Source organism: Ostrinia furnacalis, unplaced genomic scaffold (genome assembly GCF_004193835.3).
Source record: "Ostrinia furnacalis isolate ACB-3 unplaced genomic scaffold, ASM419383v2 OfSCF4915, whole genome shotgun sequence".
Taxonomy (NCBI): Eukaryota; Metazoa; Arthropoda; class Insecta; order Lepidoptera; family Crambidae; genus Ostrinia; species Ostrinia furnacalis.
This window is the reverse complement of record NW_021135154.1, coordinates 1,396,492-1,423,993: the sequence shown is the minus strand read 5'-3', so window position 1 is coordinate 1,423,993 and position 27,502 is coordinate 1,396,492. Positions and strand designations below refer to the sequence as shown.

At 35.4% G+C, this 27,502-nt stretch overlaps 1 protein-coding gene across 1 annotated transcript in view; it reads left to right on the top strand.

The window, feature by feature from the left end:
• The first annotated feature begins 947 nt into the window (after positions 1 to 947).
• Positions 948 to 27,502, top strand: part of LOC114360186 (homeotic protein antennapedia) — a 218,286-nt gene continuing 191,731 nt past the window's right edge. Inside the window, exon 1 of the mRNA XM_028314780.1 lies at positions 948 to 1,186. The gene's annotated coding sequence lies outside the window, so the exon portion shown is untranslated. The remainder of the gene's footprint in view (positions 1,187 to 27,502) is intronic.

Below are 27,502 nucleotides of genomic sequence, written 5' to 3'. Positions count from 1 at the left end.
TATGAGTACATAATGAATAATGAAATAAAGAGGATAAGAATTATTAAATTCATCTTATTTTATGCTTAATTTTGTAGTTTATTTTTACTTCACATGTGAATGACATTAAGATTACTAAACTGGCAACATTAGTCTAACTGCTCGGCAAGAAAAATTACAGCAGTTTCAAAGGCCGCGCGCGTCGCCTCTCATCGGAGCAATTTTGAAGTGATATTTTTTAAATTACATTTTTAATCCAGAAACGTAACTGGAAATGTTTTAATGGATATAAAGTTTATTGTGAATAGTTATTGTAGTTTGCTAGAAACTAAAAATGTGTGCCTACCGGCAAACCCCCATCAGCTTACAAAGACTAAAATAATGTTAAATGACGTCAAAACTCAACAGCATGGCTTATTTTATTTGACTTGGATATTGTGTTCTTATTTGGTTCCAAAGGTGCTTCTGTGAATACTCGTACACTCAGTGAAAAATATACCCACATTTGCAGGCCGTCTTTACAGTAGGTAACAACACGGATGATTTTCGTGAAAATGAGAAAATACAGAGTGAGAAAGTGAAAATATTGAAAACTTGGAATATAATAGCGAGTTAATATTTGTGGTGGAAGTAATTACAGAAAATAAATGTGACATTGGGTGGTAGCGCAAACAAGTTCTAAACAGCTCCAACTTGTCATTTTACCAAAATGTCCAAAAAATCGATTTTTCCCCCCAACCCGTTCAAAACGCGAACAATAGAAGTAGAGCCGCTTTCACCACCCGCATTCTGGTATCAACGTCTGGTGCATCGAACGATACACGAAGAAACTTTACGACGGCCTGCCTGGCTCGGCCGTGGCGCTTCGCGATCACCTCCAATTAATCGGACCGATTAACGTTGTCCAACATCTCCGGATTAGCGGGGGTGGCGTCCTTTTCTGGTAGCAGATTTAGTGCGGCGCCGCGGCGTGCGGCGTCGGCCGGGGGGGTGCGCCTCGATCGTAAACCATCGGCCGCACATTCAACTGACGCGCGCCATCGCGAGAACGCGTTGCGTAACGTATAAACAACGCGAACTGCAACCACGTGTGACTTGCGACATTACGTATTACTCTCATGCCCTAAACGCTGACACGTGAGTGAAACGCAACTGTGAAGTGAACTTGGCGGGATGCGATCGCCGACGGCAGCCGGCGAGGCTTAAGGTGAGTTTATTGCCGATTCACGAGTCTCGGGCGGCCCGGCTGTTTGCCGAACAAACTTTTTGCGATGAACACCGCTTTATAAGCGGCTGGCTGAGGCCGAGTAACCTAAACAAACGGGTAGAGCGTCGACAACATTACAAATGATAACAAATTCGAGCGTACGACTTTGTAACGCAAATATCTTAATCTACGAAAATAGGACTGAAAATGTGTGACGTTAATTGGAAATGATAATACGCATTTAAAATGAGACAGTCATTAAAATATAGTTTTTAGGAACGAGCACTGAGTACAATACACAAACAAAATCTTAGCTCTACCGACCGCGCAAGCGGCTGAGCGGACCAAATTATTGAATTATTAACTTTGTGGGCACGGATAATGTTGTTGATTTTGAAAATCAGTTTCATCGATTTGCAAAAAAGAGTCTTAATTGCAGTAATCCAAAAGGCCTATTTCTGTGGGGTGATATTCGCCGCTCTCGCGCCCCGTGTGTCAGAAGTCTCGGCAGATCATAAACAATTTAGTGTAAGGTAAGAGATTTGAATCTCGGAGCAGTTTGTAAATGCTCAGTATCATCTTGAAAATTGTCAATGACTCCGTGAGATGAATTTTCTTTTGCGGAGAGAAAAGTTTATTAATAATTCCATTGTTTAGTTTCTTTCAGGCCATTGTTATTGGTGTAGTAAATCCTTTTTGTATAATTTTATATCGTGTAAAGAAAAATATAAGATAGAAGATGTAAAAAGTAAATATTTTACCCATTAAAAATGTATATTGTTTTTAAATTAAAAAAGATAATAACGGATATAATAATAATTTAAAATTTTAATAAGAGTAGCGTTATCATATCGATATAAATTAAAAATTAAAAGGCATTTCGCATTGTTTAGATTTTATCACAAGATAGATTAGGCAATTAACATTTTTGTTACTAAGAAACCACATTGTTATAATGTTAAAATTCTATTTCTCATAACTAGATAGGTTTACCATAATTAATTACACAATGAATTTATTTTATAATAATGGAAACTGGTAGTATCTAAAAATTTGAAAATTAATGAGTCACAGTCTAGAGACCATTTGAATATTATTTCAGTTATTCCTTTAGTCTTTGGAAGTTGCGTGTTAGTTTTTTTTAATTTAACCAACTTTTTAAAAAAATATTGCGAGCCGGGTATCATGTTCCCGGTAACAATTTATGGTCTAATTGCCAATACTGCGTTGATTAGGTGCACATTTTTTTGAAAACCCCGACCAATTTGAACTCTATATCCCTCCCCTTAGAATCTATTTCGGTCTTTTAATGGATAGGAAATTATAATAAACCTACTGTTATTGGGAGATTTATTCGTTAAGCCCAGAATAACAAAACACCTTTGTTAAATTAATGCCAGATAAATACTTGTTCATTAGAAGTTAATTGTTAAGTAGAGTACACACATGGCTGGCTTACGAAATAACACCTGTAAGACAACTATAATTGTTGCCTTAGGCGTTTTAAAGAATTTTTAATTTAATAATAAATTAATATTTAAACACCGGGACATAATACCTCATAGCGATACTGCTAATTGTATTTTGTATTACTTCTTTTTATTTTTATCTCACATAATCATTGATATTTAAATATTTCTGTTGATAAAGCAGCGTTTCTTGTTACTTTTACTTTTTGTTTTCAGACAGTTAAATAATGTATTACATTTAAATAGCATTATGTACGTATTAAAATTTGAAACTTTATTATATTTGCAAATGTTTATTTGTTTTTGATGATAATTTTTTTGCAATTAATTTATGGTGAAAAGATAAAGTTGATAAATATAAAATTGATGATTAATTAAATGATACTTTAGGTCCTTTCATTGAAAGAGAAAAAGAGGATACTAGTAATGAGACAGATGGTACGGTAGAAGTGAGATAAAAATTACTACTCAAAAGCGTACCCAAAACTATTAATACCAACAACACTTCTAATATTAAAAACCATAAGAGCTAAAAATGCTCACAGGAAAAAACTACTACTCTACTTACTTAACTCATTGCAACTGTTTCTGCAACTTAGCAAAATATCAATTTCAATGGAAACGTATAACGTACAATTGAAGAATTTGCAACAAAAACCCATAATTTATCGTATCATTGTTCAAAAAGTAAAAACTGTTATTAGTGCTGAATGACTTTTTAGACGACAGGGTAATTGAAAACGTGTCATAATTATGAACGACGTAGGCGGACCCATTAACATTCCTATAACATCTTTGGCCGAAGACCTTAAATGTACAGTGCAACACATAACTCAACAAATACAGTAATAAAATTAAAACAAAGGGCAAATTAATACTCATGAATGACTTAACCTGACTCAAAAATTTAATCAAACGAAACAGTTACGCCAGTAATAAGTTTTTTAAAGTTAACAAGCAATCGTTCTTTTAATCAACTTCCACTGCCAACCTTTAATCATAATCATGACTGCAAATTACTAATAATGCAGATCCATACATAACCTACACGTAATGCATTCAAAAATAACTCACTGAGACCTACCATTAATAATGGCAAGTGGTATTTAGACATAGTGAGATTTATATCTTTACGTTATCAGTCTTAATACCGTTCTACCCTGAACACAAATCTAGCTTCAGACCAATCTATAAATGTTTGTTGAAATTCAACAACTGCTTATTCTCGGCCACAAGGTGTAACGCGAGCGAGTTTAATTCCGGGAAATCTTATGCACTTTTTTCAAACGCAAGTCAAGCAAAAACTTGTAAGCCAGCATTATTTTAAATTACAACTTCCTTCAGAAAAAGAAACAAAAAAAGTAGTTCAAACAGTGTCTTGTCCAGTCCGGCGCGGGCGCACGTCTATTTGAGATTCCAGTCATGAGCGTCGCCATATTTGTCTTATTTCACATCACCCTGGTTAGATCTCAATCTCTACTTATTATTCAGTGATGCTGCCAGTTACTTTTTGTAACTTTGAACTCACCTTGTAGGCAAAAGTGACTCAGTCGCGAGAGATGTTGCGTTTTGATCAAGTAACGTTTTTCTTGGTCTTGCGGCTTCGACAAATTCGTTTCTGGTTTGGATTTGATTGCTTTTCGACGTCTGCAAAACATAAAAAAGTAGAAGATAAAATTTTAACCTTACTTTTAAAATGTGATAAATATGGAGCAACCGATCCATGAGTAATAACCATAAAGTTGTTTGGTTTATAAACCCCATTACAAGTGACTGATTGATGGATTCACTCCACTTGTCTTCCTGTGATTAGTATGTTAATGTAATCAACAAAACCTTGGAACTTGCTCAGCCAGTCGGCTTTCACACATTGAATTTATAACTTAACCTAGGCGAGAAATTTCTGCCGTCCCCTATCTTTTTGTCAACGGGGTTACTGATGGTTGTTTTAACTCCAACAAAAAGTTGCCAACGTATATTCATATCTACTGTTGCGAGCATGAAATTGTCTTTCTCGCGGTCATAAATTATCATCTTAATAAGTTAATGAGTGATTCCAGAAATAGTTTGTTTTTTGCCTGACACAAGTGCCAATGCTACCGCGCACTCGTTATTTCCATAAACGCTTGCGCATCTGCCTTTATCGAATTTGATTAAACTTCATGTTTATTTATCGCGTATTTATTTAAACAAGTAGACCTTCCTTGCCATTTAGAGACGGCTTGACAAAAATATTGGTTGAGAATCGACTCTTTTCTGTTGATCCGAAAGTAATCAAATGGATTCTACTTGGTAACGGGATATCTGGAAACTTTTTAGGATTTATTTATTGTTTTGATTTGTTTTTAATGATTCTTTTAAACGAAAACAAAAAATGTGATTATTTACAATATTGCAATTTTACAGTCTGTCGAATTATTTTACAACTTGGAAACATGATATTGGTTCCAAAAATACAAGATAATCTTCAAGTCATTCTAGTTTTCTAGATCAATTAACATAAATTTAGGATACTAGTATCTATTCACCACACGTCGTATCGATCGGACGCCATTGAACTCTTAATTTAAACAAAAAATCGATATTCCGTTGACGGCAAATTTGCGTTTGACCACAGGTGAATTGGGCATCTCCGGCGCTGCGTAAAAACTAACATCTGTTGGCGAATTGCACACACGATCATATCTACTTGAAATACGTCACGAAGACAAATTGCAGTCACTCCAACGCGAGAACACTACCCGGAATAAGCAAGCAGCTGATTGTCTCGGCCTTAGTCACGATGCAATGAATTGATCTTACCTATTCGGCAACAAAACATACATTCGCGTAAAACGCCGACAAACCACAGGCACGGTAAAGCACCTTACTCCGGCTTCAATCCGCATAATTATCGTATAGGCTATAAATTCTGCAGTGTCTGTTTACATAGATACGTTCGCAGCGTGTTGTTGCCTCGCACGGACAACGCATTGTCTGGATCAAATATCTTTGCTTCTACCAAAATGGTTGCACCTTGCGTATGAAGGGATATTATTGAAATGTCGATTACGTACTCTTGATACTTGACACCTAAGATAAGGCATTAACTAATTGCCGTGTTACTAAACTGTACAATTTAAAATTAATGACTCTGTATTATCTTAAGTATTAAATTACAGGCTACCATTGTACGCAAATAAATGCAACGACCACTCGCACAAAGGTTACACGGCGGCAAAAAGTAATCAATAAAGTGTCTAATGATAGTTAATATTAACGTAAGTACAGAGTTAGTTAGACTGAGAAGCCGGCAGCATTTACTTATCCATATTTTCATCTATGATTTACAGATGTTACGACCTCAGCAGTTTGATAATGAATGAGGTGGTCGTAAACGCCTGAGTCAAGAGAACATTATTGTCAATAAAAAAGCCATAAACTCTATTAGCCATCATAAACTTCACCGCATCTGGTCAATAACTCGTTTCGGAGTACAAACTGTTTGTATTGATTCTTTAATTACCAACGAATTTATGTCGCAATAATAATTTCAATATTTTTGGACAAATCGACTGAGGTGGTAAAATTATGAGTCCTTTTGTAGTCTGTAAAGTTGTAAATATTCATGTCAAATGATAAATGAAATTGGATAAAGAACACGGAAACGAATTTTGTTGTAAAGCCCACAAATACAACAATAAATTACCGCAAGGTGTTATAAGTATTTGAACCTCTTGGCCACAATTCGCCTAAACATTAGTATTGCAGCATGAATTCATTGTCAGGAACATTAGCATAATAATTGGTTACCTGCTTATTTAGCAGGTGAATTGTTAGAATGCGCTTTTGTCTAAATTCCCATTGTCAATTTGTGCAACGTGTATTGTGCTCGCTTTAGTTTATGTTGTTGCATATTTTAGTGGGTCTCTTAATTTTTTTACGACTTAACGGAATTTAAAAGAATATTGTAAACATAACGGGCCTGCGAATTTTGCATTTGCATCTTTTCACTGTTTAGCATCACAATAGGCGACAATAGGCTTTTTTGGACTAACTGACTAACTGTGAAATGTAGATCTCTATTCTTAACGGCCAGTGCTTGCTCTTGATACTGTTATTTTAATATTCTAACACATGTCTCGTTGTTTGGACTTCTGTATTCTTTGAAACAAAGATGCCTTTTGTGGCATTGTTCATAATTGCTACTGTTTTATGACTCGCAACTTGCATTCCTTACTTTTTTGACACTTGATTTTTTCTAAAGTTACTTTCTAGAGTTTCTAGATGTGTCTTTATTTCTTTGTCTCTGAGGTTTTCTTAGTATCTATGTATTTGTGTTAGTTTATTCGTTATTTTATCACTACAGTCTCAGTTTAACTTTTCTTGTTTTGGGACTAAATAACAAGTTTTTTATAATCGCTATATCATTAAAATTTACATATTTCAAATTAGTAGAACTGTCCCAACTTTAAAAGCTGTCTGACTTAAAACAGTTTATATGGCTAAATGGTAAGAAAAGCCATCTATTTGTTCTTAGTATTACCCGCCTAGTTAGGTGTTGTTTAGAAATTCCTTGCCCTAGTGCCATCCATTTGACATTTATGACCTACGTGGTAGAATGTGATAAACTAATAAATATATTCATTTGTACCTCATATGGAGGACAAATTTATTTGCTTAGGGTGCATTTACTGCGGTTGAATGATCAATAGACGTTATGTAGAGGTATAAAGTATTTTATAACGTGTTAATAGAGGAATCACTCTGTTAATGTTGCCGTTCATGTTTATGGGCCAGTCGTAAAAGAGGCTTGGAAGGGGACTGATGACGTCGAACAAGTAGATTATGAGATGAACAATAAGTTAGTACTTTCAGGATGAAGTTTATTTTCGCTTTACACACGTATAAATCCGTCTTAAGATATAATGATAGAGTCATTTTTATTATTCAGGTCTCGTAGCTATACAATTAAATAAGGATAGGATTGTCGTTAACGCACTTAATCATAGAATCTTGGGAAACTATTTAATTTAAAATAACAACGAGGAAATTCTAAGCCTACATCTCACCTGAAGGAAAGTGATGATCAGAAAGTATGTTCTTATTCTTAAAAGTCATTCGGTTTGTGTCCAATTCTTCTTCATACTTAAACGATCCATGTAGAAAATTCTACGACAGCATCACAATATCCACGTACGTTTTCAGTTAGTAATCATGGTTTTAAATTCTTGTGAATATTTCTGCATTTTGCATTCTTGTAAAATTCAATGATTTTAGATTTCTTTTACTTTACACGATCTTTCTTTTTCATACAAGTTTCGCTCAGTTCGAGTAGGTACAAATAATTATTGAAGCAGTCGATTTTGAAAATAACTTCTAACGCAGCCAAATTAAAGCGATGGTATTTATACGTATAAACTTCGTCCGTCCGTCGAACAGGCGGTGCGGTGGTGCGGCTCGAAAATTGTAATATTTCAAAATTACTCAAGAGTCGCGTCGGGTTGAGTAATGGTATAACTTTAAGGGGTGTTCCACCCAGGGTGGGCGTGCGTGCCTTACCCGGGACTTGTTTTTGAACTTCTGCTTTTGACTCGGATCAAAATATACTAATGCCGGCCGCTTCATTTGGACGTAATGGCCCGATTGGGAGAGGTTAAGTTATTCGAGATTTTTTTAAGTTATACAATAATGTTTTGGATATCAGATATCAAAGTTACTTTGTGGTCGGGAGCGGGCGTTAGTTTGGGTGAAGGTCAGCAGAAGCAGCAGAAGTAGATCTTGCTAAATTTAGAGCTACATTAATTAATAAAATATCTCTGTATGTAACCAGGCAGGCAGAAAGACAGTAGGTAGCAGTTTGTACATAATGTTTTATGTATCTCTTGAAAATAATTTGTTCATTGTTTAATTTTTTTTCGAAGTGAAAAGATAGACTTATCTCAAATTACTCAAAGTAATAATTTCTGTATTTTCGATACCTAAATATTTAGTACTTGTGAAAATAAACCCCCACCCAACATAAAATCTAAGGCGGTAAAACAAAACAAAACCAAGCCCATCTTTCAGAAATATTGTCTACTAGGCTCGTTGAATGTAAATGTTCCTCCATTCAATTATAAACGTCGAATTGATCGTATTTCTGAACACAATCGGCCGGTTTAAAAAGCAGTAAAGTCTGTATTTTCCATACCAATAAAGATTTCATTGACAATACGACGTTGTACCGCGCTCCCTCGCTACATATACGGGCTATATTTGCTTATGATTTTGCATACATACTTCGTAGGTGACATGTTTGTTTGAATAAAGGCAAAAAATGGTAAGACCGGGTTCTGTTTCGCTAAAAAGCCAAGTGTTATTGTAGATTCGTTTGTTTAAAAAATACTTTAGAAAAAACTCGTGGAACTGGTTTTGCAGGCGTTGTTCCATGACAACAGCCAAAACTAAATTGACGCATGAAAAAGATAAGCGCGTAACTTTATTTTTCAGCAAAATTCACCTCTCGTTTACTTATGTGGGAAAGATTTTTTCGTTACGACGTTATCTTTTTTATCCGTACCCATATTTTGAGTATTGTTTGGAACGCTATCGCTTTTTTTACTAGAAGCTGGTAAGTTTATAACTTTAAATATTTTCTTAACCGGCACCGGCGGTTAAAGCTAGTATGTCACATCCTCCTCTGTAGGCCACACGTGGTCGCTGCCATGTGACGGACCGGTTCCAGCGGCCCCAGTAACCTCTAAACGACTGGTCTCATGAAGGATTCCGTACGATTTTGTATTCTTTTTATTCTATGGGAATTATCCGTGTGACTTTTGTTTCGTAATACAATTGTAGATTACGTCATATTAGTTTAGATGACCGTATTATTTTGTAAGTAACTATTAACTCTTTATTTCTAAAATATAAAACCTACTTGCTTTGCTGATTTGTGTTACTGATTGACTGCTAAAAGTGTCATAATGGTGTTAAGTTATTAGTTGATTTACTGGAAAATTTACAGCGTGATGGACGGCCAATATTTACATAACAACATGTAAGTCTTGTAGTAAAAGTAGGTATACAAAATAGTCTAAGTTCTATAATTTTACCTGTACACAAGTATCAGGTGGACTAAAATGTAAACATCCCTAAATCATTCCAACTCGTTCATCTAAAAGTTGCGTCAAAGTTACCTAACTCAGCCCAATAATTGCCTAAATTGAAAACTCGAACTTAGCTCAGACCGCACACACGAAACTTCGCAAGTTGAAGAATTCCCGGGTTCCGTATACCTCTTAGGGTTCCGTAGAGCTCGCGACTCGTTAGCGACGCCGCAAGCGACTTATTTATGCACTTACTTGTACCGTTTGCGGTTTCGACTGAAGTAGTGTTTAGATTTCTTGGTATTCGGCAATTATCTTGATGGGGAAATGGCTAACAACATAAAAATACCTACATGGTTAATCACATCACACATTAGCCAAAAGGCGAAGAACTTTTTTTTACAAACATATCGATATGACGAGTAAACCACTTACGTAGGCTATAAACTACGCACGTGTAAGAATATCTTGAAAAGATTATTCAAAATTATTTAGCATTAAACGATGACGGTTACATCTAGTTGGTCATGATCATTACACTAGCTATAAGCCACAGAATAAATAATAGTTGCTATAGCATTTGCGGGCAGCGCAGGACCGTTCATTGTGGAAAACCTTGGGGGAGGCCTTTGTCCAGCAGTGGACGTCATTTGGCTGAAACGATACGATACGATAGCATTTGCCTGTAGTGGTGCAAACCCACAACAGTGTTGGCATTTGTTTATGTATTCGTATTACAAGATGCATAAGTCCTAGCCAAAAATTTTGTGAAGAATTTTTTGTCATTAAGTGCCAGCGTGCCAACCAAAATGTGTCGACAAAGATACCTAATCAAAGGAATGACGCAAAGAATCAAATTACATTAGCAAAGCGCGATCTCCTTTTTTATGTCACCCCCATAAATATGATAAATGACTATGTGACCTATAGCGTCACAGAAGTATGTGGCATCGTGTTACTCCAGTGCAAATTATAAGCTAGATCTGCCTTTTAAATGCAGATGCCTATAGCTTTCTAGAATTCGAGTCATGCAATTGTAAGGTGTCGGAAAAACTTGGACAATTCCATGAAAATGCATTTGTGTGAAGAAACCCGGCGGGGAATGCTTCGAGCAGCTTTATCGCATGTCGGTTATTATCACGATCTAATTTAAGCTTTGTCAAGACGAATTAGTGTTAAATTTTTATTGGCATGCAATTGGTAGTTGCGACCTTTCATTATGCGATGCTAATTGTTTCAAGTTTTTATCCGAGCAAGGTGCAGCAGGCGAGCGCAGTAAAGGCGCGGACAGACTAACAAAACTCATACAGGTGTTGAAACTGAATATATTTTTGCCCCTTTTATGTCATTTCCAGTTCGTGACAGTGATGCACTTTCGACTGAGATGTTGTTGATTTCACTTATATGACAGATGAAAAGAAATCGCAATATGACAACAAATATCTAAAAGTAAAAATATAAAATTTTACTTTCAATATAAAGATAGATCGTTTTAAAGATAAGTTTTAGTATTGAATTATGACTGACATTGGTAATTGGTTAACGAAATGTAAATGAAGTAGTGATCTTGTTAATGCATACATAATGCATAACCCAATCAACAATGCATAATAGAGAAGCCAGTACACCAAATAGAATTATGTTGAATAAATATTTGCGAACCTATAGACTGGTATCTTTCCTACTGAATTAGTTTTTCATATTACCTACTCAAAAAGAAATACCAAAAATTTTAGGACAGAAGTTGATACTAAAGAAGCGTCCAATAAATGACATGTTGATTCTAATTAATAATGAATACTTTCATGTGTTCGTAGCCTAAATTACCCTAACTCTACGTATGTTCTTCAGAGCAGATCAATATGTTTTACTAAAAATATATTAACACTTTTTTATACGCGTCACTTCTGTGTCACAGCGCCGATTCTCTTTCCTGTAATGAATTACTTTTTTGAAGAAAAAAAGAACTGAATATTGCTATTATCAAATACTGGATTATTCCATCACAATTCTTAACTTTCATCCTATAGTAGACCGGGCATATTTATGAAATTTTTCAATTTTAACAAGTACAATGGCTATAATTTATTGAAACAGACGGAGCCACAGGCAGAAGCTAGTACATAATAATATAGCTTAAAATGTCGATTACCATAATCCAGACTGGCTAACAACGGCTNGATGTCCCGTATTTATTTTTTTAATCCACAACAAAGAGACGTAGGAAAAATTCAAACGTGTCAAATGTAGTCCTTGAACTGTTGTATAACATATATTTTTTTCAACTATTTCTGTCCAGCAGTAAAAGAGGAGTAGGCTTTACAAAATGACCATTTTACGCGGATTGAGGACACTAATCGCCTTAAGTTCAGTGTGGTCACGGTTTGTTCTTGTGCATTTGAGCCTATATGTTATGTTATTCTGCTGTATAAACAATCCCACTAAAATCATTTTCATGTATTTTTTTTATCCACAATGTACTGCTGTATCTCACCTGATGGTAAAATGTTGCCAAGACGAGACCATATGACTCGCACTGTCAAAAAGTTATCAGATCTCATGTAGAACCAAGCTTCTAACTCTACACGCGCTAACTCTACAAGGCCTAAATTCACAAACTCTACACCTTAGTCAAAATGTCAAAATATATATGGCTGGCCATTGTGCTTCCAGACACTGTAAAGTTTCATCAAAGTCCATTCCGTATTTTTGCCTGAAAGAGTAACAAATATTTTCACAAACTTTACCATAAGTAAATTTATGACCCTATGTATTTATTTATTAATTTGTATATCTTAAAGCTCGTGACCTTTCTCGTAAATTAACTTTATTCCTGAAAAGAAAACAATTATTTTTCATATCGCTTCAATTCCATAATTAATAGCATTCAATCGATAACTACCCATAACGATCGATCATTTATTTTTCAACTATCAATTATCTTTGCTCAATATTGCTCTACCTACATTTATAATAATAAATGTAGTACGTACTTACATTTATTTATGTATAACGTGAGTACTATAGAACGACGGATTGCCGACGTAGGCACTGCTCGAGTAATCCCAGCTTACATACTTGATTGATAGCTTAAAGGAACCGGGCACAAATTAAAAAACCCCGACCGAGGCGGGGACGATGAAACAAAATGCACAATTAAATGTAATCATAAACAGAGAATTAAAGCTGTTGAAAAGCTTAAAGCTGTATATTTTTATTTATCTTTGTTAAAAAGACAGTAAATTATATACCTAAGGCTATTAAAATGTTTCCATAAAATTAACAAGTGTTATTGCACAAACTATCGCATAAAAATACGTAAAATAGTTGCGTTAAATACTGGGAAATAAATTACATGACATGTTACATGATTATGATGTTAAACATATTATTATCACTTATAACATAATATAAATATACAAAAAAATCAAAGAAATACATTTAAAAATATGTTCAGGCAAAACAGTAGCTAACATTTTAACCGTCATACATTCTGTTACTAACCAGTGAGTGGTCTCAGATAGCATCACTCTAGAAACTTTATGAAGCATTAATATACATAGCCCGTAATGCTATGATCATAAGAGCGTGAATAATTTTGACGGACAGCATAATTTGTATGTTAAAATCGTGATATAGTTATGTAGGAAGTGCAAAAAATAAGAATGTTGAGATCTGAAGACAGCTCTATTTAAGATTTCCCTCATATTTTAATTGATTTCAAAGAACAGTTTATTAAAATTGAGAGTTCTGAGTAGTTTATTTAAAATCTTAAATTCTTAATGTAAACAAAAATTTAAGTACAAAAAGCTAACTTAATGCCCTGTGGCATTCTTTAACAGTTAGTAGTTCTATCAATAAAGAGATCTAAATCTGAAATTGGTTTGGCTAAAAAAAAAGTATTGGTTTCACATTCGATATTTAATACCAATCACATAATATAAGAAGAAAAAAGTGCAGATTCATACTTATTGCACTTAAATAAATCATGTCTAATCGCTATTTAGTACTTCTTGAATAATTTGAGTACTTAGAAACAGACACGAGGATAGCTAAACGAAAGCGTGACGTATAAATTGAAGGTGTCTTGTAAAGATCACTACGGGTTCGAATCTCGCCGAGGGCAAACTATGGTTTGATGAGCACGAACTTTTATATGAGGTCATGGAAGTTTAAATGCATAACTGTGCATTTACAAAAAATATTGTTCTTTATCTAGTTAATACTTTGCACACTTTTGAGGTACCTGACGATAAAGTAAATATTATGTACCCAACTAATTACTACTCGTATTTTATTTTCTTTTATTTCTTATAATTCTGATTAAAACGTAAAAGCGTATAAACAAGTCTTCTTTACTAACAGACAAATTGGCTTATTATTTATTTACAAATGACATTTTACTTTACTAAGAATAAAATAAGCGAGTAACTGTATAAGCATCGTTGTTAGCCGCGGACATAGCGGCGCCTGCGCATGTTCACTCGGCATATCAGACTATACATTTTTATTGCAAACTCACCCTTATTGCAAAGACATAAGAAGCCACAGTGTGAAGCTTAATGTGACGTCTGTACCTCTCACTTGTCAACTATCGGCTGTTGCAGCGCGTTTATTTTCATTTGTTTAATGAATTAATGTAACCTATAAATTAAATGGCTGTCAATAACTTTAGAAGCGCGTAAGTTGAGCCGGATCTAATCTATCGGTAGGTAATTTAGGATTAAGTTTTATAGGAGCACACGGTTTCGCTCGGTTTTTTCCGTTTATTTTGAACCCCAGTTTCAATTTTGGAAAAATCTCTCTTAACAAATGCCTACGTCATATTCGCCCGTATTCACAAACGATGCTTGCTTAAGTGAAGCAGAAAATCGTTAGCACAGCGTTGAATAGAGCTCTCTGATTGGTTCATGTGTCACTCTGTGCGTCCACGCGTACTGTGAGACCTCATAGGAATGTTTGTGAATACGGGCGAATGAACATCTCCGTGCCAATCCGTTCAGTGGTTTGATCTATGTTGATAGATCGGTTAGTAACGGTTGTCTTTTATGTATACAGTTTTCTCAGAAAATATAGGTTAAACTCATCATCATAATCAACTGCTGAATATGAACTTCACCCTTAGGCTGGGTTGCACCATCTTACTTTGACTGTAACAAACGTCAAAAATCTGTCAAACTCCATACAAAAGTCACCGGTTATCGTTATAGTTACGGTCAAAGTTTGGTGGTGCAACTCAGCCTAAGACTCTTAAAGAAACCGGTTATAAGCAGTCTGCATCTGACAAGTTATTAAATAATGCAAATTAATTAATAGATGCAAAAACTAGTTTAAAAATTAAATAAACTTATGTCGCGACAACATACGCAAAAGTTATTGAATAAACAAATTAAAATTACTATTTGGACGTCCCGATAAGAATCTAGCGATGTTAAAACCAATAAATGTATGTAATTTAGTTTCATAGTGGGACAATTTTAGCGTTTACTATCTATCTTTTGCCCGTGGCTTCGTCTGCGTGAATTTAGTCTGTCAGAGAATCTTTATAAATCGCCTTCCCTTTCCAAAAACTGGAATAAAAACCATGCTAGTCTTTCTCCCGGACTCAAATTATCTGCATAAAAAATTTCATCTAAATCGGTTCAGTGGTTTTAAACGTGAAAGGTAACAAANAAAGGTAACAGAAAGGTAGAGTCATTTTACAGATCAGACAGTCTGTTTACTTATGTAAAAATTTGCCAAAACGAAGAGTATTTATTATAAGGGCAAATGTAATTATGTAGTTAAGGAATTAAATGACAACGTCCATTTTGGTCGGCGCGCGTTGACTGACGTCTCTTAGATGATTTATGCGTCACGAGCGCACTCTAATTAGGCGCTCGCGCATCTCATTCTATGTAAATTCGAGACGGGCCCACCGAATGAATGATATTATCCACATAACGGCAATCTTGATTTGTGTAGGCACAAACAATAAATGTATGAGCCCGCTGTGATTCGAATCCACAATTAAGCCTATTTTCGGAGTCACGATGAAGTAGCCATGTTAAGATTATAAATTATCTAATAAAAAAATGTTTACCATTCCATTCGGTAACTATCAGAGATAATGAACGCAGCGGCTACAGTTTTCAAAGCGCTTTAATTCGTGGCTTTATAAAAGCGCTCTATGTAAGCGATGAAAAATCAAGCCACATTTCTGGCACAATGAAACCAACGCAGTTGAGTTATGCGATACGTGAGAGAGCAAAGTCCTAAACAGAAATTAATTCGGTGTAATTTTAGTACTCTTTCAAAACCAAATAAACAGCACGTTCACTGCGAAAGACTGCTCTTGAGTGGCTGGTACTACGGGATGTGGTTGTTGGAAATTGTCGTTTTAGTTGGGTAGAGTTCGCGTGAGATAGCCGAATCGCGGGGCGGCGAGGCGGCGTCGTGGTAGAGTGCCGAGGACGAGTAATGTTATGAGCAAGCCATTATTGTCTCGCCCCATACCGTAAAACATTACGCAGTCGTGCCGACCCCGGCAACATTTGGAGCTGTCAATACCCGCCAAATGTATTTTTAAACTGTTTAATTCGACGGCAGTATTAAAAATACGACAAATATTTTTTCAGTTGGATGTTTTCAGTGTAATTTTTTTATAATTTTCGATTGCTTGTTTAAGATTAAATCACATAATTTTATAACCGGTTAAGTGTTACAAACAGTACTTTGTCATTTGTATCAAAAATAAAGTTATAACCACACAGTTGTACCTGTAAATAACACTATACTGACTGTAAGCCATGTGTTATAATAACTAAAAAATAATCAACTTTACAAATGTACAGCAGTTATAATAAATGTAATGTAAAGTGAAAATGGAACGTATACCATGCGAATTTAATTGCTAATATATTTTCTAATTCAATTTACAAGCCGGTCAGAATTCAATAATTCAGTGTACGCCATAAATATGAGAGCATTTGCCTCTTCCTGCTTTAGTTAATTTATGGGCTGACCCAATAAATTAATTTACGAACGGGAAGCGACAACAAAGTGTGTAATAAATAAGCTACACCGGGACATGCGTTATGTGTCAAAATATTTTTTATTTTATTTGCGGTGTTAACCACTCTATATAGCGCCTTTAGCGCCCGTTTAGGATCATCTAGTGAGCGCTGCCGAACAGTAAAAGATGCCACGATCTCATGAGAATAAAAGAGTTACCAATAAGTTCTATTCAATTTGTATAACTTAGTTGAGAGAGTTTTCCGCAATCTTTTCACTTAGCAATTTTTGACTACGAACTTATTTTCGTTCGAACTTTTCATACAGACGTTCTTTTTTCAAAAAGGGATATTCTATTATCGATTGTGTTTTGTTTATTTTAACATCAATCAATTTGCTTTTTATGACGACTTATTTTTTTGGTTCTTTTTTCAAAACTAGACGTTCTCTTACCGATTGTGTTTTGTTTGTGTTTTGTTTATTTTTAACATCAACCGATTTGCAGTGGGCGTGTTAATATAAACGTGCGATCGTACATAACGCCTAACAGGTCTCCATCGAGTTTGACAGTTCAGGAATGGCTGCCGATGTCAGCATAAACTAACATCCGGCGGCTGATGCATCGCAGCCGCAGAACTATAGAAACAAATCTGCGGCAATAACTCACAGCGCAATATGGCTGGAAACAAAACAAAAACAGGCGATAAAAGATGTCGCCACGGTCGCTCACTTTAAAGATAGACTTGCTTTCAGCAGTGTTGGTAGGACTTAGTTAATTTTGAGTCTGGCAACACAAATATTTGCTGTAGATGCTGGCAGTTGCAAAACAGATTTATCCTTAAATACGAAGTAAATAAAAACACACTGAATGACAAAGTTAATACCTATTATGATTGATTAATTATACGAGTAGGTACATATGTAGTTTGGCGGAAGGCGGAGTCTTATTTTCAGCAGCAATTGTTCTAATGCCTGGAGGTCCCTATAAATAAATGAATGGACATTAAATTAATTTGCGAAACTATAAATAATAACAAAATAATTAAAACTATACTTCAAGATATTTTAAGTATGAATGATGGTGATGCTAATTTGATTAATAACGTAGCTCAATATTTATGGCGCACGGTTAATGTTTAGAACAACCATCAATCGACCGCTAAAAACTAAACAAGTACCTACCTATGTTTAGAGAGCTTACAATAATTCTACCTATATAACTTTGGGTTATCACTATTAAATAACCTTTTTTTAAACTTAAAGTAATTTTAATATTGTCGCTCTGGATGTATGTAAGTAACATAGGACAGAAACAGTGACAGTTTTACGGTTACAACTTTTATTTAGGTGGAATAAATGTGTGGATTTTGTGACAATCATTTATTCTGACGCGCTAGAAACTCTACATAGCTTTATATACCTACATTTGAAAGACGTAGGTTCCAACTATATACAGAAATGAGCTCTAATAACACTGGTCAACAAAAAATCAAAATGAAAATGGTGCCGAGATTCTGTTGATAGTTTATTATTAGGTGTGTATTAGTAATAATAAAAATATTTTTCTTTTTTTTTTCCTACGTGTAGTTTTGGATCTACCCTCAGTTTTAAAATTTAGCTTTAATCGGTACTTTGGTTGCACAGTTTGTAGTGTTCTCGGTACATTTTTATAAATGCATTTATTTTAATATCATGTCTACATTGCCAAAAAGTTGTCTCAATAATCAAAATGTATTTCTGTTACATTGGTGGTGTGTACACAGTTAAAAAGTTCAAAAATTCAGGCAAGATTTTATTAAAAGTGCTTATTTTTCTTACTTTAAGTCGGAAATTGTGGTTGTATTCAAGCCGTGGATACCCAAAATTATTTTTATAATCTTCTGTGAACACTTAAGGCAATGTTACAATGGTCAAAGAAGCCGTAACATGAAGTTCAGAGTGGAGAAAGTGAGGAAAGAACAAAAAAAAATCCTAGTTTGAGCATAATTTTTTTTTTAAAATTAATTTATTAAGTAATTTTTAATGGTCCATAAATAACAATATTAATAAAAGATACTGATTTCTTAAGTTCGATGGACTATTTGGAACGATTTGCATAGATTTTGTTCATTGAAATTACAATTTTTTTTTTCGGAAATCACTAGTCCAGTAACTACTCTGAAATTGTGAGAAATGCCTTAAAAACTCAGGATGTCATAATTTTTATCAATGAGCACTACCTCCACAGTCATCTTGACCAATTCCCAGAGAATCTTGGGTCACTATAGCATGANTTTTATGTAGTTGCCAAATGAAGGGTTAAAAACATACTGAATGACAAAGTAAATACCTGATATTAGGAAATTTTCCTTAAATTCCCGTTTCCCCATTTTTAACTCGATACTGGCAAAAGGAATAGCGCAGCCATAAAAAAAAAGTAAATACCTATTATGATTATACATACATAGTTTGGCGGAAGGCGATCTTATTTTCAGAAATAATAAAATTGTTCTAATGCCTGGAGGTCCATATAAATAAATGAATGAATATTAAATTAATTTGCTAGACTATAAATAATAACAAAATAATTAAAACTATACTTCAAGATATTTTAAGTATGAATGATGGTGATGCTAATTTGATTAATAACGTAGCTCAATATTTATGGCGCACGGTTAATGTACACACATGTTTAGAACAACCATCAATCGACCGCTAAAAACTAAACAAGTANCAGTGGAATCGCCCTCGTGCGCTCTAATTCAGCTTTGGGCTATCATTATTAAATAACCTATTTTAAAACTATATTGTCGCTCTGGATGTAGGTTGCTACTATTATGTATTCTGTGATGTACGTAAGGAACATAGGACAGAAACAGTGTCAGTTTTTACAGTTACAACTTTTATTTAAAAGAAACAAGTGTGATTTTGCGACAATACTTTATTCTGATGCGCTCGAGACTCTACATAGCTTTATATACCTACATTTTAAAGACATAGGTTCCAACTATTTTCAGAAACGAGCACTAATAATTGTTTAAGACGAGCTTCCGCATCAGTCTCAGTCTCTATACTGTCAAAACAGTCATCTATCACGGTCGACAAAGTGAAACGGACAAAAAGACATTACGCATAAAACAAAATAGACCGACCTTAAAACTAAAACAACCATCTATAAGACTAAAACAACCGAGTCTAATACCTCAGTCACACTATTCGCGAAATTAATCGAAGTAAGGCGCACATCACTTCGATTCGAGCAACCTCGCCTCGCCTTGCTAGACTTTTTTCGAGGATTCCGTCAACTGGGACCGCAATTAACTGGGACCGCGGTCCCAGTCGCCGGATGCGTAAAAATTAAATAATTTTCTTCCGGCAACTGGGACCACTCATGGATTTTAGTACTGTACCAATTTTGGATTGAATAATATTTTCTTTTAAGTTATCTATGAGTGGTCCCAGTCGCCGGAAGAAAATTATTATTTTTTATGGATCCAATTAAATAATTTTCTTCCGGCAACTGGGACCACTCATGGATTTTAGTACTGTACCAATTTTGGATTGAATAATATTTTCTTTTAAGTTATCTATGAGTGGTCCCAGTCGCCGGAAGAAAATTATTATTTTTTATGGATCCGGCGACTGGGACCGCGGTCCTAGTTAATTGCGGTCCCAGTCGCCGGAAGCCTCCTTTTTTCTGCCCGTATTCACAAACGTTACTTGCTTAAATGAAGCAGCAAATCGAACGCACAGCATAGAGCTCTGTCATTGGTTCGTGAGTCACCTTGTGCGTCCACGCGCCCTGTGAGACCTTAATGTTTGTGAATACGGGCGTTCAAAAGTAATAGTTGTCGGTATTGTGCCCGAGTCATAAAGGCCCGAAGCATTTTGAAGTTAGAACGCAAAGTGTCTGTCTACACTACTCGGCTAACTTCGGTATTTCAACGAACTACTCCGTATGTACTTGTGGTATAAGACTAAAACAACCGACTCTAAGACTAAAACAACCGCGTCTAAGACTAAAAAGGCCGCGTCTAAGCCCAAAAAGACCGCTAAAGGAAGCGTTTGCGCGGCCAATCGTCGCCGTCGTAATTATAGGCTGCGTTCAAATTAGGTGCGGCGCGCGCGCAGCTAATTGAAAATAGAATCCGCTGATTTTATCGTACAGAAATCATTGTCGGCCTGTGATTGCTTAGCGCTTTTGGACGGTTAAGTGCTAATTAAATGGGAATTATTTTTAGGGCCTTTGCAAGTCCATAATGAAGACATCAGGAAAAGGATAATGGAATCAAAGTTAAAGTAAATAAAACGCGATCTTTACATTTTAATACGTCTTTTTATTTATAAATAACCAAATAGGGCATTTTCAGTGCATTTATGACTTTTGCATTTACGAATTTATTTTACCTGTAAACAGATTAACTCATTTTTATGGAACAAAAATATGGGATTCAGCACATTATGGACTCAATTGGGCCGGTATTTAGCTGATGATGTCACTTACCTATACAACAAGATCTTGTGGTTAATTAATTAGTGAGAAAAACAATTTTCCTATTACTGCTTGTGCCTTTATGTATTTTAATCTGGATACTTATTTACTTACATCATAAGTACACATAGGTAAAAGTTTAACACATAATTTACAAAACTAGAGAAGATAACCTAGAGGGAACTCCNGTTGACCAGTGTAATTGTTTAAGACGAGCTTCCGCATCAGTCTCTGCTTCTATCTGTCAAAACAGTCATCCATCACGGTCGTCAAAGTGAAACGGACAAAAAGACATTACGCATAAAACAAAATAGACGACCCTAAAACTAAAACAACCATCTATAAGACTAAAACAACCAAATCTAATGCCTCAGCTACACTACTCGCGAAGATAGCAGAAGTTAATAAATAAGATGTAGACATACACTTTCCTTCGTTTAGAGTAACCTCGCCTCGCCTCGACAAACTTCCAGTAGTTGTCGGTATTGCGTCTAAGTTAAAGGGCCCGAAGCGAATTAAACCAAGAAATGTCTGACTACACTACTCGGCTAACTTCGGTATTTCAACAAACTACTGCGTATGTACTTGTGGTATAAGCCGTATAAGACTAAAACAACCAACTCTAAGACTAAAACAACCGCGTCTAAGACTAAAAAGGCCGCGTCTAAGCCCAAAAAGACCGCTAAAGGAAGCGTTTGCGCGGCCAATCGTCGCCGTCGTAATTATAGGCTGCGTTCAAATTAGGTGCGGCGCACAGTGGTCTGAAAATGAAGCTCCCATACCATAGAAACTTAATGTCAGAAATTAATAAATAATAATATGCATTGTGTTTAGTATACCTCCCTTTGTTTTACTAATATAGTATGAAGGGTATGAGTAGCTCCATGTGTGAGAAAAAAAATATTTTATTTTTTTTTGTATGGAAAAAAACACTTAAAGTGGATTTTTTTTTAAACTGAATAGAACTGAAGGGCTGATACTCACATGAGCTATTGCACCATACATGGCGATCAAGATGACATACAATTCTTGTGCCGTTGGGTGCCGCTTTGCACGTAGCATGCTTTGGAAATTTTGAATTTTCAGTAGGTGATATTTCAAGTCTTAGAAGTTATTTTATGAAGTTATTAACCGCTTTAAATACGAGAATAGTATGTAAATTAATACTCATAATAACTAGGAATATACTAGGGATATTTTTAAATAATTTTTATTTTGAAAATATAAAAAAGTAAAAAGTTTAATCATTGAATGAAGTAACCAACCAGTTGGTTGACATTGTTATTAGTTACTAACCTGCTAATGACGTTTTAATGAAAATAATAGAAATCAATATTGATTAAATAAACAACTTAAAAAATCGAACTGCCTTATTAGGCCAATAGAATTACATTTGAAATCGGAAATAATTCCTACAAAAGATTTTATTGTTTTAATGGCTTCATTTGTTACCCATTAAGACTATCCTAAATGGCAATGCCAGATTTTGTATGGAAGGTGGCGTCTTGTTTTTTCGCGCGGCCATCGACCAAACTTTGTTTTTTGATTACAAAATAGTGTAATAAACCAAACTTACTATGACATGTATACCTCTAAACTCAGTCTGAACTGAGTTACGAGCGTTAGAAGTTTGATGATTTACATACTAGATTTGCTTTTTGCGCGCAAGTTTTGTAAGAAATTGCAACAAAATAGAGAAAAAAAAAGCCAATTTCCGGCATTATCTTTTTCGACTTGGACGGAGTTGTGCTTAAGTGGTGGGGCCCCCGAAAGGGGCGTTTTTTCGGTTTTACGGTTATTTCGCGTAAAGGACTTACCTTATCAAAAACTGGTCTTCATGACGGTTGAAGGGCATTTAATCCTGCATTGAATAAGACTAAATTCATATGTTTTGGACAAATCGTTCTCGTACTTATCTTCGAAAAAGTACAAAATGTACGTATAATTAATGATCCTCTCCACGTCCAATGGCTCGATACCCGCAGGATTCCAAGTTTTGAAAAGGACCGCCTCAACCAGTGTAACCCTGTCAAGGCTTACGAGCTGTAGGTATGCGCCTATCCTTGTTCGTCGCAGCCATTCGATACCGTTGCCTAATCGATGCCTGGTAACACAGAGTTGTTCAGGAGAGTGCAAAGAAGAGGTGCAGTAACCGCAGTTAAGGAATGGCTGGGACGAACAAGGATAGGTACATCCAGTTCTTAAGCCTTGACAGGGTTAAACTGGTTGAGTCGGCCTTTACAAGGCTTGGGAGCCTGCGAGTGACGAGCCGTTGGACGTAGAGAGGTTCATTAATTATACGTACATTTTGTACTTTTTCGAAGATAAGTACGAGAACGATTTGTCCAAAACATATGAATTTAGTCTTATTCAATGCAGGATTAAATGCCCTTCAACCGTCATGAAGACCAGTTTTTGATAGGGTACGTCCTTTACGCGATATAACCGTAAAGCCGAAAAAACGCCCCTTTCGGGGGCCCCCACCACTTAAGCACAACTCCGTCGAAGTCGAAAATTTAGGATAGTCTTAATGGGTAACAAATGAAGCCATTAAAACAATAAAATCTTTTGTAGGAATTATTTCCGATTTCAAATGTAATTCTATTGGCCTATTAGGCCGTTCGATTTTCTAAGTTGTTTATTTAATCAACTAGCTGACCCGGCGAACTTTGTTCCGCCTTAATGGCAATAAATAAGCAGACTTTTAAAAAATATTCGAACGGGATAAAAAGTATCCTATGTCTTTCTCCTGGCTCCAAACTACCTCCCTGACAATTTACAGCTAAATCGGTTCAGCCGTTCTTGAGTTATAACTGGAGTAACTAACACGACTTTCTTTTATACATATAGATATTGATTTCTATTATTTTCATTAAAACGTCATTAGCAGGTTAGTAACTAATAACAATGTCAGTGGTTAGTAACTAGTAGCAGGTTAGTAACTAATAACAATGTCAACCAGCTGGTTGGTTACTTCATTCAATGATTAAACTTTTTTATTTTTTTATATTTTCAAAATACAAATTATTTAAAAATATCCCTAGTATATTCCTAGTTATTATGAGTATTAATTTACATACTATTCTCGTATTGAAAGCGGTTAATAACTTCATAAAATAACATCTAAGACTTGAAATATCACCTACCGAAAATTCAAAATTTCCAAAGCTTGCTACGTGCAAAGCGGCACCCAACGGCACAAGAATTGTATGTCATCTTGATCGCCATGTATGGTGCAATAGCTCATGTGAGTACCAGCCCTTCAGTTCTATTCAGTTTAAAAAAAATCCACTTTAAGTGTTTTTTTCCATACAAAAAAAATTAAAATATTTTTTTCTCACACATGGAGCTACTCATACCCTTCATACTATATTAGTAAAACAAAGGGAGGTATACTAAACACATTGCATATTTTTATTGATTAATTTCTGACATTAAGTTTCTATGGTATGGGAGCTTCATTTTCAGACCACTGTGCGGCGCGCGCGCAGCTAATTGAAAATAGAATCCGCTGATTTTATCGTACAGAAATCATTGTCGGCCTGTGATTGCTTAGCGCTTTTGGACGGTTAAGTGCTAATTAAATAGGAATTATTTTTAGGGTTTACCAGTGCATAATGAAGACATTAGAGAACAGACAATGGAGTTAAAATTTAAGTAAATACAGTTTCTTACATTGTAATAATACTTATTATCTTCCTATTTAAAACGCCTTATTCATTTATAAATAACCTAATAGGGTATTTTCAGTGCGTGTGACTCTTGCAAATATGTAGGTACATATTAGTAAGTTTAACTTAAGTATGCAACAAAAATACGGGCTATAGATAGCTGATGAAGATGAATCTGATGTCACTTACCTATACATCAAGATCTTGTAGTTATTTAGTGAGAAAAACAGTTTTCCTATTAGGCAATACACGTAGTCGCAGTGATATTATCACTTTATGTATTTTAATCTGGATACTTATTTACTTACAACATAAGTTTAATACATAATTTACAAAGCTAGAGAAGATAACTTTCAGAGAGAGGGAACTCGGGAACTCCGTTAATTTCGTTCCGGAACTGTAACACAATTTGGGAATGTTTCACCCGACTCCATTATAAAACCTTGACCAAAACTAAAATTAATAAAACTTGGAACTCCCAGAGCAATTGTACGAATTTTCATTTCGTACATGACTCACTGTACAAATTAAACGGCCAGTGGCCGCGCTAGGGTTGTCGGCTTCGAAAATGCTTCGAATTGTCGGGTGCCTATCGTCATTCCTTTGACTCAATTATTTAAAAAACGAATATCTTCCGCCTCTGTCCCACGTGGTAGGTTGCTTGTGTCTGTCTCGCTCTCGCGTCGGCTGCGCCCGCGTCGATAACCGCGGAATGTGCCAGCTGAGTTCAGTCGAGTGGCGCTCATAGACAATTTAAATTGGAGAAATTGGTAGCTTCGAAAGAACTGCTACAGTCGGCTTCGAAAACTCTACATTTCTATGCCTAAAGTAATAAAATATATTGAAAAGATCCTGCGTCTTGTAAGGTAGGTATGAGGCGATGACGTTTGCAACATGTTTCGATGATTTTCCTTACCATGTTATTCGGTTTGTTGACCACACAAATTTTCCTTCTTACTTTTTACTCTCGCAAGCGACCACAGTAGGTACCTATTGTGAATTGTGCAATCTCTGATTGTAAAGACTTAAATGATGTGGAGATCACTAATTTGGCACTTCATCCTCTGTTTGACGAGAGAAATAAAGATCAATTTAATTTGCAAGTCTTACAGTGCGTTAATAAAAACAGTTTTCCCGATCGGCCGTTTGGTGTTATGTAGTGGTTCGAAACGGACTACTATTCCGGAGGTTGCGGGTTCGATCCCCGCACAGTACAAACATTTGTGTGCATGAACATTTTGTTTGTATTGGACTGGGTGTTTTCTATGTATAATAGGTATGTATTTACAAAAAAAAAAGTATTTAAGTATGTTATGTACCCATAGTACAAGCTTGCTTAGTTTGGGACTAGAAGCGCAGTGTAAAATGTCCAAGAATATTTATTTATTTAGTGAATTTTCTTTTGTGAAGTTAATAAAATAATTATAATACATTTTTCCGAAGCCGACTGTAATAACGGCCGATGCTGCGATAGCGCAGGCCAGGAACCTGTCGATTTGTAATTGATATAGAGAATTAGATATAAATAGATACGCGTTACGTGTTCCGTTACGTAATGGAGTTATAAAATTTCAACGGGCATACTTAATGGGCATGTGGAGTTAACACGTAGATATCGATCAATTGTTGTTGCCGCCGTAATAAATTGTCTGTTTCTACCATTATATGCGCTTACATTAAGAAAAGTAGCGCCTTGAATGTATTTATTGTAGGTACCTACTCAAATAATAACAAACATGAAATAAAAACTAAAAAGAATCCGATTATATTTGTGTAAAATTTACCTGTACTGATTCAAACGCGATCCTAAATCTGACTTTATATTCTTATAACTTGTTGAGTTACATAATGGAGTTATAAAATTTTAACGAGCATACTTTTGTAATTAATATGGGCGTTTGANTTGGTAGCTTCGAAGGAACTGGTACAGTCGGTATCAAAAACTCTACATCTGTGCCTAAATAAATAAAATATATTGAAAAGATACTGCAACTTGTAAGATGGGTATGACGCTTGCAATATGTTTCGACGATTTTCCTTACCTTGTTAATGTTATTGAGTTTGTTGACCATACAAATTTTCCTTCTAACGTTTTATTCTCGCAAACGACCACAGTACCTATTGTGATTGTGCAATCTCTGATTGTAAATTTAAATGATGTGGAGATTACTAATATTCGTTCGTTTCAGCCAAATGACGTCCACTGCTGGACAAAGGCCTCCCCCAAGGTTTTCCATAATGAGCGGTCCTGCACTGCCCGCATCCAGGCTCTTCCCGGGACCTTTACCAGATCGTCGGTCCACCTAGTAGGAGGCCTGCCCACGCTACGTCTTCCAGCCCGTGATCGCCACTCGAGAACTTTCCTAAAACTAATATTCATTTCAGTTCATTCTCCGTTTGACGACAGAAATAAGGGCCAATTTAATTTGCAGGTCTTACAGTGCGTTAAAAAACAGTTTTCCCATTTAGTGATTTTTTTTGTAAAGTTAATAAAATAATTATAATACCTTTTTCCGAAGCCGACTGTAATAACGGCCGATGCTGCGATAGCGCAGGCCAGGAACCTGTCGATTTGTAATTGATATAGAGAATTAGATATAAATAGATACGCGTTACGTGTTCCGTTACGTAATGGAGTTATAAAA